The sequence below is a fragment of the Furipterus horrens genome, unplaced genomic scaffold, assembly GCF_987537825.1.
Source record: "Furipterus horrens unplaced genomic scaffold, mFurHor1.1.pri manual_scaffold_2, whole genome shotgun sequence".
NCBI classification, from domain to species: Eukaryota; Metazoa; Chordata; class Mammalia; order Chiroptera; family Furipteridae; genus Furipterus; species Furipterus horrens.
The window spans coordinates 16,879,765-16,892,013 of record NW_028327172.1 but is presented as its reverse complement, the minus strand read 5'-3'; the positions used below and the strand labels follow the sequence as shown (position 1 = coordinate 16,892,013).

Sequence of the window (12,249 nt, the reverse complement as noted above, 5' to 3'; positions counted from 1 at the left end):
CTCTACCCCTCACTGTTTTCTATACGCCTACCCATTTGCTTTAATATGCAGTATAAAAAGATTCCGTTATGTTTTAGACTGTACACATTTCTTTCATATGCATTATCTCATTTCATCCTTTTGATATCCTTGTAAACATCATCGCACATAACTTGTCAAGTGTCATTTAGGTAATAAATGCCTGAGAATCTGCATTCCCAGTGGTGTAAAGATGCTACTTCTTGCAAATAATGAAAAGGCTTCACCCTGTAACCAGAGAACTCTCGAACCTCAGAATTCTCTGCATTATAAACTGAACTTCAAAAATGTTAAGTTCACATGTTTAACGAGGAAAATGGATATTCATGTACTTCTAAGACAGACCTTTACAAAACTATGGAGATTTGCATATGATGAGTTTAAATAAAAAAGAGATTAAGTTCTTTGCTCCTCCTAAATGCCCCTCAAATTCCATGGGAACAATGACTTGAAACCCCAGGTCTATCTTACCCTTGACTTCCTTGCCCTTACAATGCAGCTTACCCCATACAGAGACATTAACTTGCCCATGCTTGATGAAAGCTGTTATAGCTGCCATTACATAATGGATTTACTGTCAGTTTGTCTAAAATGTGCCTGCAGAAGAAATGAGAAGGAAAAATCCAATCCTTGCCTAAATACAGTGGAGTTTTCAACTAACTAAAATCAATGTGGCATTCCTGTCCTGTACTGCAGTCCTACTCCAGAATCCTTACTCATTCATGAGACCTGAACTTTCCATCAATGAACAGAACAACATAAGGCAATAAACAATGATGAAGCATTTACTATAATTGTATTAAAAAATTGTTTGTAGTGTTAGGATACAATACAGCAAATTATTAACCATATTCAACACCAGGTGTGTTTTCAAAATCTTCAAATCTATGCCATATGCAGAGGTATTTGCACACAATGCAAAAGTATTAACTACAATTTTAGCTAATATGCTTGAACACTGTTATGTAGGCAGATAAATGCATCATTTTTATAAAAGCTTCCTGGTGATTACAAAATGAAAACCCCACTGGAAGTTTAAAAATCGAAAATTAAAGAATATTAGAACAGGAAGGAATTTTAGAGATTGTGTAGACCTATCCCTCGTTTCCATTTTATAGATTTGGAAAGAGAAGCCCAAAAGAGGCCACACAACTTACCGCAGTTTCCACTGTTGGCTGTCACTGCTTAGCTGAGTGACTCTGAGCAAGTCCCTTCTCTCTCAGCCTCAGGTTCTTGATCTGCAAAATGAGGTGATTGGACTAGATGATGTAAGATTCCACAGAGCCTGAAAATGCCATTATTCTGCAGAAATAGGAGACATCTTCTAGAACATTCCCCTTCCAAAGCAACATACAACAAGATGAAAAGCTATTTAAGTGGCATGTGGTACTACTGGTGTTCCAGCTTGTTGATGCTGCGTCTGAACTTGAGACTTCAGAATTGCATAGGTCGGTGGTACCCACCACAGACCAGCAAAGCAGGGAGAACAGCCATGGGCATGCTCTTTGCCTAAGAAATGCTGCAACTGAATATTAATCTGGAGTGATGGTCAATCTTCTCCTCCCCCTTCCAAGAGGATGTGGTGAGCTCCTCCATCTGGGCTGTGCCTCAGGCACTTCTCCTGGAGGTTCACTAGAGAGCCCTGGGAGTCCAGCCCCTGACTGAACCCCACACAAAGATGTATTTCCTCCTAGAAGACTCCCTGCCTGGACGAGTCATTCAAAATCAACCGTAAAAGTGACTCTAGGCTCCAGGGAGCTGCCTATTTTAGCATCTTTTAATTAGCTGTCTGGCTTGGTCTATAGTAAAACTTTTATATTTTATTACAATTGTATTAGGTTAATAAATAAAAGGTTGGTGTATTAGGAAAAAAAGTAAATTCGGCCTTTGAATGGAGAACCTCCCATGATCATAGGTCATACTTTAACCACATTTACTTATCACTCTTATAAAGCGCAGTATCTTTCAAATGGCTTCCATTTATTTATTTTAAATGTTTCCATCCCTCCCTTTCTCATTTTTTCATTATTACTATTTTCTAATGCACAGTAAGAAAGTCAAGCAGTAGTTTAGGTTTTTAATAGGATATTTAAATAAATGACTCAACAAGGCAGAACCCAGATTTCATGTATGTACAAGTGAAGACTGCCAATGCCTTTAACAATTAAGTTAATAATTCAACCAGAATTCAATTAATTGGGATCATTTTAGTAATATACACAGATGACCCTAAAGAATTGTGTCCTATTAGCTGTAACATATTTAAGAAAAACTAGTATCTGCAGCTAAATAATTATATATAAAATGTGATCAACCAAAAGGAGAAAAATTCTATAAACAATGTCTAATCCAATAAGTAATAAATGTGTTATTATTAGTACCATGATTATCATCTATATAAATTGCTTTTTATGTGTTATGCATGCTCCTAAACCCTTTACATAATTACATAGTTTTAACCTTACAGAAACACTGTAATGTTAACCCTAAAAGGCGGCATTGGAGAGGTAGAAGAAAGTCAGAAAGCAGCCTTAAAGAAGGATTAGGTTTTTGAAAAGGGACAAACATAAAATTTTAATCATCTGAATTAGGCAAAAGCAAGATTGGAAGGTACAGGGAAACCAAGTTTGTTCCAATAGCTATCTATAGGAGCCAAACAGCAGCTATCCCCTGCCTGCAGCGAGTGTCTTTATTGCTAAAGGTGCTCAGTAACAGGACTGTCTGACCAGCCCTCAGGGATGCTATAGAAAGAGATCATGGCAATGGATAAAAGTACTAGAGAGGCTCTAAGGATCAGCCAACCCTGAAATTCTGGACAAAAGCAATACTGTGAACATGGAGTGTATAGCTACACAAATAAATGAACCAACCAAGACACGGACAATTTTAGAGAAAATTACACTTGTGTGTGTCTCTCTTATAGCACTCATTATATTCTACGTGTGTGAAATCTAAGTGTGTCCTTTTATTTTTATGCCTATTAGATCATAAGTTCAATGAATCTTGACTTACCACATACTATTAACCTTGGGAAAGGTGTTCATTTTCCTCTCCTATAATAATGGAACCTGTCCTACAGGGTAGTCATGAGAATACATTAGATTATATACTTAAATCAGTGCCTGGGACCAGTAACCAACAAATAAAATTAAATAGAGCTCTTGATTATAATTATTTTTACTACTATTATTTACTATTATCATTGCTGTGATTGCTAAGCCACAGATGAATGCCTCAAGCTTAGTAACTTTGATTTTATAGTGTTTTAATAAATACCAATCACTAGCCATCTTAACATTCTAATAGGTCAACCAAAACAGCAAAATTTTATCTGCCAGCCTGCCAGTGTAAATTGTCTGGGGAGAGGGAAACGAACCCAAACCACCTTCAACAAATGAAGCAGTTCGATAACATGTTTTCAGAGTGCTGCTCTCCTTACTAGAAAGAGAATATGAAATGAGGAAAGGAGAAAAAATGAATATATTTGATTCCACTATGTTAAAAACTAATATTCTTTAAAGCTCATTGTATGAATGACAGATGAATGTACATTTCTCTCTGTAGTAAAGAACCTATAATATGTTTTTGAAATTAATAAATGTTGTTTACAATATTTCTATAAAATTAATGTCAAATTCATTTGAATGTGACTTCTGGAATGGCAGGACCTCTTGCTCCAGTTCTTGTAAAGTAATGTAATAACAGCAAGATGGATTTTAAATGGTACATGTACAAACTGCTTTGAGATAAGCAAAATTTCACACTGTAATTTAAACCAAATTTTTTCAAACAATTTTAGCTCTGCCTATCATTGGACGAGAAACTACCTCATTCTTTATGGAGGTCCTGAAACACCTTCCTAGAGTCTGAAAAGTAGTTTGAGGAAACATTCTTAAAATCAAAATCAAAACGCCTTATACTACTAGTGAAAAAATGAAGTGCCCAACATGGGAAGTGATTTGACCGTGTCTCATGGCTACTTCACAGCGAAAGTTAGAATTCACGACTCATTTATTCATTTGGCTTTTACGTTTATTGCGAGACCTCCATGTGCTCATCCTTGCTAGGCTACCTACATATATCATGCTTATTTTTAAAATCCGTTAAATTTCCATTTGATAACTATTCATTTGATAGCTACAAGGGGTAGGCACTGTGTTTGGTACAGAGCGCTGAGGTGAGTGTACGTAAGAGTTTCTATGCACCACAGCATTTTCAAAGCTAGTTGGGAATGTACCAAGTACATAAATGGTTATAATAATGGTAGAATATAGTCAATACCGTAGGAAAGCAAGAGAATTTCGCAGGTTAATTTAATAATTTCCTAGTTATATTAAAAAAAAAACACTGTATCTATTAACCAATAATCAAATCTGTATTTATCATGGAGCACATGAAAGGAACTGGGAACGAGATTAGAAAAAAATCCAGGAACAGCTAGAAGTTTACAGTCTATTTAAGTCGCTGGCTGAGATGTACAAACAAGAAATTTGTTTTAAAAAAGTCAGGACAATATTTAAGTGCTAAATGTAATGCAGCAATTTATACGTTAGAGAGAATCTCAAAAAATGAAATCTCTGGGTGGACTGACTTTTAAGTGGGTTTTAAGGAAGAGTTATAATTTGACCTTAAACTATTAATTACTATTATCCTAGAGCTATTGTGCCTGGATTTCCTAATACAGGCTTTTGGAATAACTATACTTCTCCCCATTAACAGGTTATTGAACAACTGTCCCAACATTATGTTACAATATCAACAGGTTCCTAAAGACTCATTTAGCAGTTGTGACAATTACTCTTCAGCTTGTTATTTGTAACTTCTCCTGACATTCCAGATTTTTTATCTATTGACTCATTAAGCTTTGTAGAATTGACCAGATATTCATCAATCTTGGCGTATCCTGAGACCACCTGAGAAGGATATCACTTCTGTCTCTTTCACTATCCCTTACTTAATTTTCACCTAAATCAAAATTGCCTCTCCCTCTCTGGAACAATGTAATAAACTACATTTTATTTGAAACATCTTTTGATTTTTTTAACCTAAATTTTATGTATATTACTATATTATTAATAAATAAATACATTTTTCTCATCTATAATAGAAGCTCAAGACAATAAGAGGCGTAGTTTATAGCTAAGTATAGTCTTATACCAAAACGGTATGTAATAAATTGTCACTTCTGTAATCTGATTGCACCAGAAAGGCCCACATATGTTACAGATATACTAGTCAATATGTAGGTATTGACAGCTTACAATTTATTTCTGAGGCTTTGTTTATTCAATCTGCAACTCCTAGGATAAAAAAGAAAAAAAAAGAAGCAAAACTAATGAAAAGCACAACACCTAACAGTAGTAGGACACCCATATTCTACTTCCAATTATGCCACTAATTAGCTGTGCCATCTTGGAGTGGGTGTCAATCTATTCAGTCTTCTGTGTCTCCATATGTGACCCCACGGGATTGCCTGAGATGCTGCACATATTCATTCTTTCAGACCTTTAAATAACACAAACATCAACCAGGAACACACAAAATAAAATTGTATTGATTTGGTTTGGATGGTGTAGTAGCAATATGGGAGTGAAGTGAGGCAGATTATTTTTAGTGCAGTTACTTCAAATTGTTTTTGTTCTTGTATGAGATCCCTCAGTAACACTCATTATGCAATACAACACCTCTTATTCCCTCTCTTATTCTCTCTCTCTCTCTCTCTCTCTCTCTCTCTCTCTCTCTCATCTTTTTTTCTCTCTCCCACTTTCAAAACTGGAAGCAATGTTTCACCAATCAAACCTTACAACAAGTGATTACTCCTATTCTATTCTATTCTATTCTATTCTATTCTATTCTATTCTATTCTATTCTATTCTATTCCATTCCATTCCATTCTACTTCATTCCAGGCCACTCTGTACTCGATTCCATTCTATTCCATTCCACTCCACTTCATTACATTCTGTTATATCCTTTCCTATCTTATTCATTCCTATTCTATCTTATTTTATTTCATTTCATTTGAATCTATAGTATTTCATTTTTAAAATTGCAGATTTGCTGAACAATCAAATCAATTTCATCGCTCTTGCTGGTTGAATGAATTCAATCACATTTTAACCTATTTTAAGGATTATTTTTCTCACTTGTAGAATGTGAATCGTAAAACTATTTCTTTATAAGGTTGTTTTCACTATTGAGTAAAATACTACTCCTGTGCTTGGATCTTAGTGTTCAATATAGATATTATTTTGTAGATACTATTTAACTATTTTAATTACTATATTACTATTATAAATTATACTTTAGAGGTTTGAAGACGGTTCTTTATATTCAAAGTATCATATACATGCCATAGATTATTAAGTAAGTGAACTTCTAACTTTTTAATTCATTGTTAGGGAAAAGAGAAAAATAAAAGAATTGGTCAACCTTTTTCAAGACCTCAAATACTCAATATTACTTTGTATTTGGTTAACTCTGCAGACTTTTGATTGAGTACTTAATCTCTATGGTAATTAAAGGATGTGAAAAATGATACACTGAGATTTCTGTGAGGTGATATATCTGACAAATTCATCCTTCTAGCTTAACTGTGATGAAAGGCATCTCATCTCTTATTAGTAGGAGAAACACGAACAGAAGCATGTGGTTTCCTTTACCCTAGTGTTTGTACTCGAAGAAAAGACACTAACTAAAAAACCCTGAAGTATATCTTCTGATAGCTTAATAGTTCTAGTTTGAACCTTCAAATCACTTTTTACATAAGAGTCTACAGGTACAAGTATCATATCTTCATTTTCATCTTTTTTAGATTATATGTATTAATTAATTCTTTAACAATAAAATCCAGTATTAAATAAAAATCTAAAGAAAATATAACAATTAGAACAAAATATAAACATTAGAAATAAAAGGCATATATTATGTATATATATGTATATCTTCTAGAATTTATACTCATAGAAAGCAGAAAATAATTTATTTGCTATTTCTGCCATGACTAGAAACTTGGACACGTTCAAATACACAGCTAGAGGAGTAACACCAACTGCTCAGCAGGAGATCAAGTGATTTCCCCAGGTAGAGTTTATGGTTTGCTTTTAATCACTCAGAGACTAAAATTTTCTTTAATCTAAACTAATCTTGCTTGCTTTCAACGTCCGCCTACCCGTACTATAACTCCTTTCTCCTCGCCTCGCCTCCCCTCCCCTCTGCTCCCTTCTCCTCTCTCTCCCAGAACTTAAATACAGACCTTTTTAATTCAACATGTTTGCCATCAACATTTCAAAAGACATCTTCAGTGCACCCACTGAGTGTAACAAAATTAAACAAGTATTGAATTTTGTTAATTGAATGCATCTTAAACAACCTCATTATCTGCCCACAGCACTTAGCATTTTCCCATCATAAAGCTATCTTTGGGAATGTCTTTCTCTTCAACTGGGAAGGCCAGAATCTTGCTTGTAGGGTCTCCTGAGATGCAGGACTGGTCCTTAAACAAATTCTCATGCTCCTGGATCACAGTGGGGGAAGTGAAAAGAACTAATATTGATATCTAACTACAGGTCAGGCTAAAAATGGTATGGTATTTAATCTTCAAACAATTCTATAGTATACATATCATTATAGCCATTTAAAGGAGAAATTGGATGCAAAAAGAAATTTGATCACTTATCAAAAGGCACACAAAGAGTAAGTTCTTGAGGTGGGACTAGCAGAGTCTGGCTGTACACTAGGCACAGAACGGAACCATGAGCAGCACTAAAGAATGAAATACTGACTTACTCTCTGTTTTATTTATTTGCTTATTTGTTTTTCTGTCCTTTAAAGCCCTTTAAAGTCTTAATATTCTGGGTTGTCCAGATATGGGGGTTGCATTATCTCCCAAATGGCTCTAAGTTATATGAAGTCCTTTCCTAGAATTACCCTTCTAGAAGGGTCTGGAAGAGACATAGAATTAGCAATCTGCAGACACACTGACTGCACTACGGGAAAACTGAAGCCAGGGAGTCAGGAAAGTGTCCTCCTGCTAGCAGAACGTGAGTTTCTGTTTCTTTACTTAGAAAAAGTTTTTATATATACAGTTTAAAATACATATTAGAAAAAAAGCTCTCATATAGAGTTGCGTTATTTACCCAATTTGTATATAACCTCAATGGTAACTGCCTACATTAAACGCCTTGTGGCAGGAGTAGTTTTCTATGTTTCACTCATCTTTGAACCTCTACCCAGAATGCTCCCTGCCTTCCCATCCTCACCTGGTTAAACCAGGCTCATTCTTCTTGGTCAGGCCCCAATGTCACTGCTGCCACACAGCTTTTTCAGCACTTCCCCACTTCTAGTTATCCTTCTTTGGAGTTGCTGCAGCACTTCAATCATGTTCCTAAAATAGCACTTATCACAATACATTATATATTTCTCAACCTATAGACAAGGTTTTATAGCATCAGCATTGCTGATTGTGGGCGGATTATATAATTATTATTTTACCAGAGCTGTCCTATGTATTAGCAGCATCTTTACTCGCTGGATGCCAGTAGCACCACCCCTTCAATTATGGCAACCAAATATGTCTTTAGATATTGTCAGATGTCCCCTGAGGGGAAGGAAGTATCACCCTCAGGTAACAACTACTGCTTTAGATCGTGGGAACCACAAACTGGTGACTGCTTCTTTTTATGATATGTACCCAAGTGCATTGGGCCCACAGCAGTTAATAAACTCTTTTGATTAGAATTAAAATAGTCTCATTTCCTAATAATTACATACTGTATTATAAAATGCACTGAATTCGCATTTTAAAAGTGAAATGAAAATGACTGCTAAATAATACTCTGGATTCACAAAGAGATCAAAAGTCATTGGGTGTCAGAGAAAAAAAAGAAAAAAACTCTTTCCTCTGTATTTAATATATCAAAAAGAAATCACATTATATAAATTATATATTGTGTTGGTAAAAGTTTGTTTAGTTTTTTTTCATAAAATAAAATATACATTTTTAATTTTCACCGATGACTATTGATTTGGGTATTTTGAGTATGTCAGCTCTCTCCCTCATCGTATAACACTGGCTGCTCTCAATTAATGTCTCGATTTGATCACTGTCAACTTCAACTGGTCTACCCGACTGTGAAGCATAATCCAGCAAGAAATCTCCAGCATAAAACTTCACAAACTACTTTTGATGCATTCGATCAGTCACAGCACCCTCTCCAGACACTGCACAAATCTTTTTTTGCATTTCAGTTGTGTTTTTACCTTTCTTAAAATAATGAAGCATAATATGCTGAAAATGTTGCATACTTCTTCAATATTCAAACAGCTATACCAAAATTCACCGATTTTGATATGTTCTTTTTAATGCATGCTGATATGACAGCGGACACCATACAATCTACCAAAATTGTTTTGAAGGATGTTAAAGACAACCAAGCACTAGGGAGAAAACCAAATGAACTTTTTGCTAACCCAATATGTATGAAATACATGCACATAATGACCTTTGCTGGAAAACTGCATTCAGAAAACCAGATATAAGTAATGTACCATCTTAAATATACCATCTTAAAATGATCTGTTTACCAAAATATGAAGTGAATCTCTAGCTTTTGTTTTCCTCAAAGAATCATTCATGAAAAAAGTAATGCTTATTTTGAAATTTCAAAATAAGAGGGACTTGATTCAATACAGAAGCAGGTACAGTATAATATGGCCTGCCATCCAGCTAAGATATTCATTTCTTCCCAATTTAGTGCCAAACAATTGAAAGTCATCTGATTTTGCTGATTACTGCAGACCAGTTAACCATTTATTTGAACTGAAAGCCAGAACCATTGTGATCTTAATATCAGCTTGTGATGAAAGACCTTTCCTCACCTCAGAAATGAACTGGCAATGCATATCTTCACTTATTTCCTGAGCTGAGGTTTTAATTAAAATTTTAAAAGTGAGACAGAGTTGTCTTTTCAGGTTTAGTTAGTTTCAAATCCATAAAAATCTGTTATTCTCACTGGGATGCTGTAAGCAGTAGCAGTGCATTTGGTAAGTCGAAGTAATTTTTGCAAGAGAGAAGTCCAAAGATAAGACCAGCTCCTCCTTGGCAGTCAGAAAGGAGGTCGCTCAGAACCAATATGCATGATCTATAAATTATAGAAGACTGTAATTTCAGTGACCACATTTTATTGCTTGCCTCTTCTTGGTTTTAGCTACATTAATTATAACTTTATAATTATAATGCTATGAGATAGCAATTATTCTTGATCCTATAAAGAGGAAGTAATTAAATACCAGGATAACTAAGAAATTGTGTGATGCCATTTAACGACTAAGTGGGTGAAGAAAAATTCACTCCAAGAGTCTTCTCTGATAAGAAACAGCAAGCACCTCAGAATACACAGCAGATTCTTTTGCACCCACTCCTCCTCTAAATGTGAGCCACATTCAGATACATACCTACAACCAGAGACATTTCCAATCCTCCACACTCCAGCCCTCCCTGCACTGCCCTCAGCCTCGTGCCCAAAGGCATGCAGAAAGAAAGAAAAAGTAACTGAGATGCAAAGAAATATGCATTTATAGAACCGTTCCATTCAGAGGCTGAGGGGCCTGTATACCTGAGATAAGACAGAAACAGAAATAAATCACTTTCACCTCCTCATTTTACACCAATGAGTCTTCTTTTCTCTGACTTCAGTTGAAAGAAATTCTGGGGCACCGGTAAGTTATGTTAATTTAAAAGAGCTTAAGTCATGACTAACGCAGAATTTGGACCTTAGGATGCTTTGACACACAGGTCACTTTATGTTGTTCTCCTGTAGCATTTTTGTCACACAGCAGAGAGGACATGTTTATCTTGGCCCTTTGTATTAATACGTGCAGCGTGGAAGGCCCCCTTTGGAGGTCAAAGTTAGGAGGCATCATGGGCATCTGGACATTGCTTCTTATTAGCACATGGACTCAGTTTACCTGAGTTTGAATGAATCATTTATCAACCTTGCCTCTGATCTTTTTCATGAAGTCCAAAGACTCAAATGAAAAGATACAGGTGAAAGAAAGCATTGGTTAAATCAGAAAATATGATCATTTTCTTGTGAGGGTGGTGTTATTGCCAGTCAGTTCAAGAAATTGTGTATATATACACACACACATACCCACAGCACCCCAAGGAACAGAGAGCTCTCAAGACAAATGTATCTTAGCACACACTTTAGAGTTCCAAGTCAGCACAGAAAGACTCCATTTTATCCTGATAGGGTGTGAATAGGTCAAGTATTGACTTAAGTTTCCAAGGGATGGCAAAAAATAAAAAGCCCTTTCTAAAAATATTCACTACATTTTTCTTTTAAACACTATTTCTGTGCAGAGCAGAGAAACCCACAGGATGGCAAAGATAAAATGGTCCAGCTTATAAACGTGGGGCTAGAATCGATTCTATTTGTCCCTATGACCCTTAACACACAGAATAAAAAACTCCTATACTGTCATAGTAGAGAATATATCAGAAATAAAAGTAAATCAATCAAAAGCTTTATGCAATTCATATATTAAAATATATGGCATGTTTTATGTTTATTTACATAAATAACATGTTTACCAAAGCACTTTCATATAGACCTGTCACTGGACAAAACATTAATACTTCCTTTTCTCATAAACAGGAAGCTTTAGATTCACCTCTCCATACTTTAAGTACCTCTTCGCTACTAAATGAATTATTTGCATAAACACATTAATGATGTTTGGATGAAATATTAGAGATGCCTGGGACACTGGAGAGAAAAAAAATTGGCACAGAACAATTTCACCTAATCCTCAAATGTACAATATCCACTTGGCATTTATACAGATAGCATCAATTCCTAAATATCATTATCATAGTGGCAGAAGCATTCTGTGCTTAATTCCAAAGTTATCTTTTACCTAGATTCTCAGTCTATACTTTTGTGTTCAATTATCTAAAGCTACCTCTTGTCTAAAAAAATTCAATGGGAGTTATAAAAGATTTTATGTCCCTAAAATATGTTTGACTTTATAAAGGCAAGCTTAGAAAACTGAGATATATCAGACACCTCAAAACAATTTCCTATTGCTTGTTTATATGGTTGTTTACTTGGTGTTTTGAGCTGAGTACCAAGCAAGAAGAAGACTGGTGTTTAGATTAGTACAGAATCATATAAATCTTATTTTGCATCCAAGATATGATATTTTCTAGGTTAGAGACCTAAGACTT

General features: G+C 35.1%; 1 protein-coding gene across 3 annotated transcripts in view; it reads right to left on the bottom strand.

Annotated features, from left to right (window-relative positions):
- LRRC4C (leucine rich repeat containing 4C) overlaps positions 1-12,249 on the bottom strand; it is a 162,551-nt gene that overhangs the window by 115,891 nt on the left and 34,411 nt on the right. For 2 of the 3 annotated variants that reach the window (XM_090267574.1, XM_090267576.1), the window contains exon 2: positions 1,176-1,256. The exons of the other annotated variant lie outside the window; for it this stretch is intronic. The gene's annotated coding sequence lies outside the window, so the exon portion shown is untranslated. The remainder of the gene's footprint in view (positions 1-1,175; positions 1,257-12,249) is intronic. 3 annotated transcript variants of the gene reach the window in all.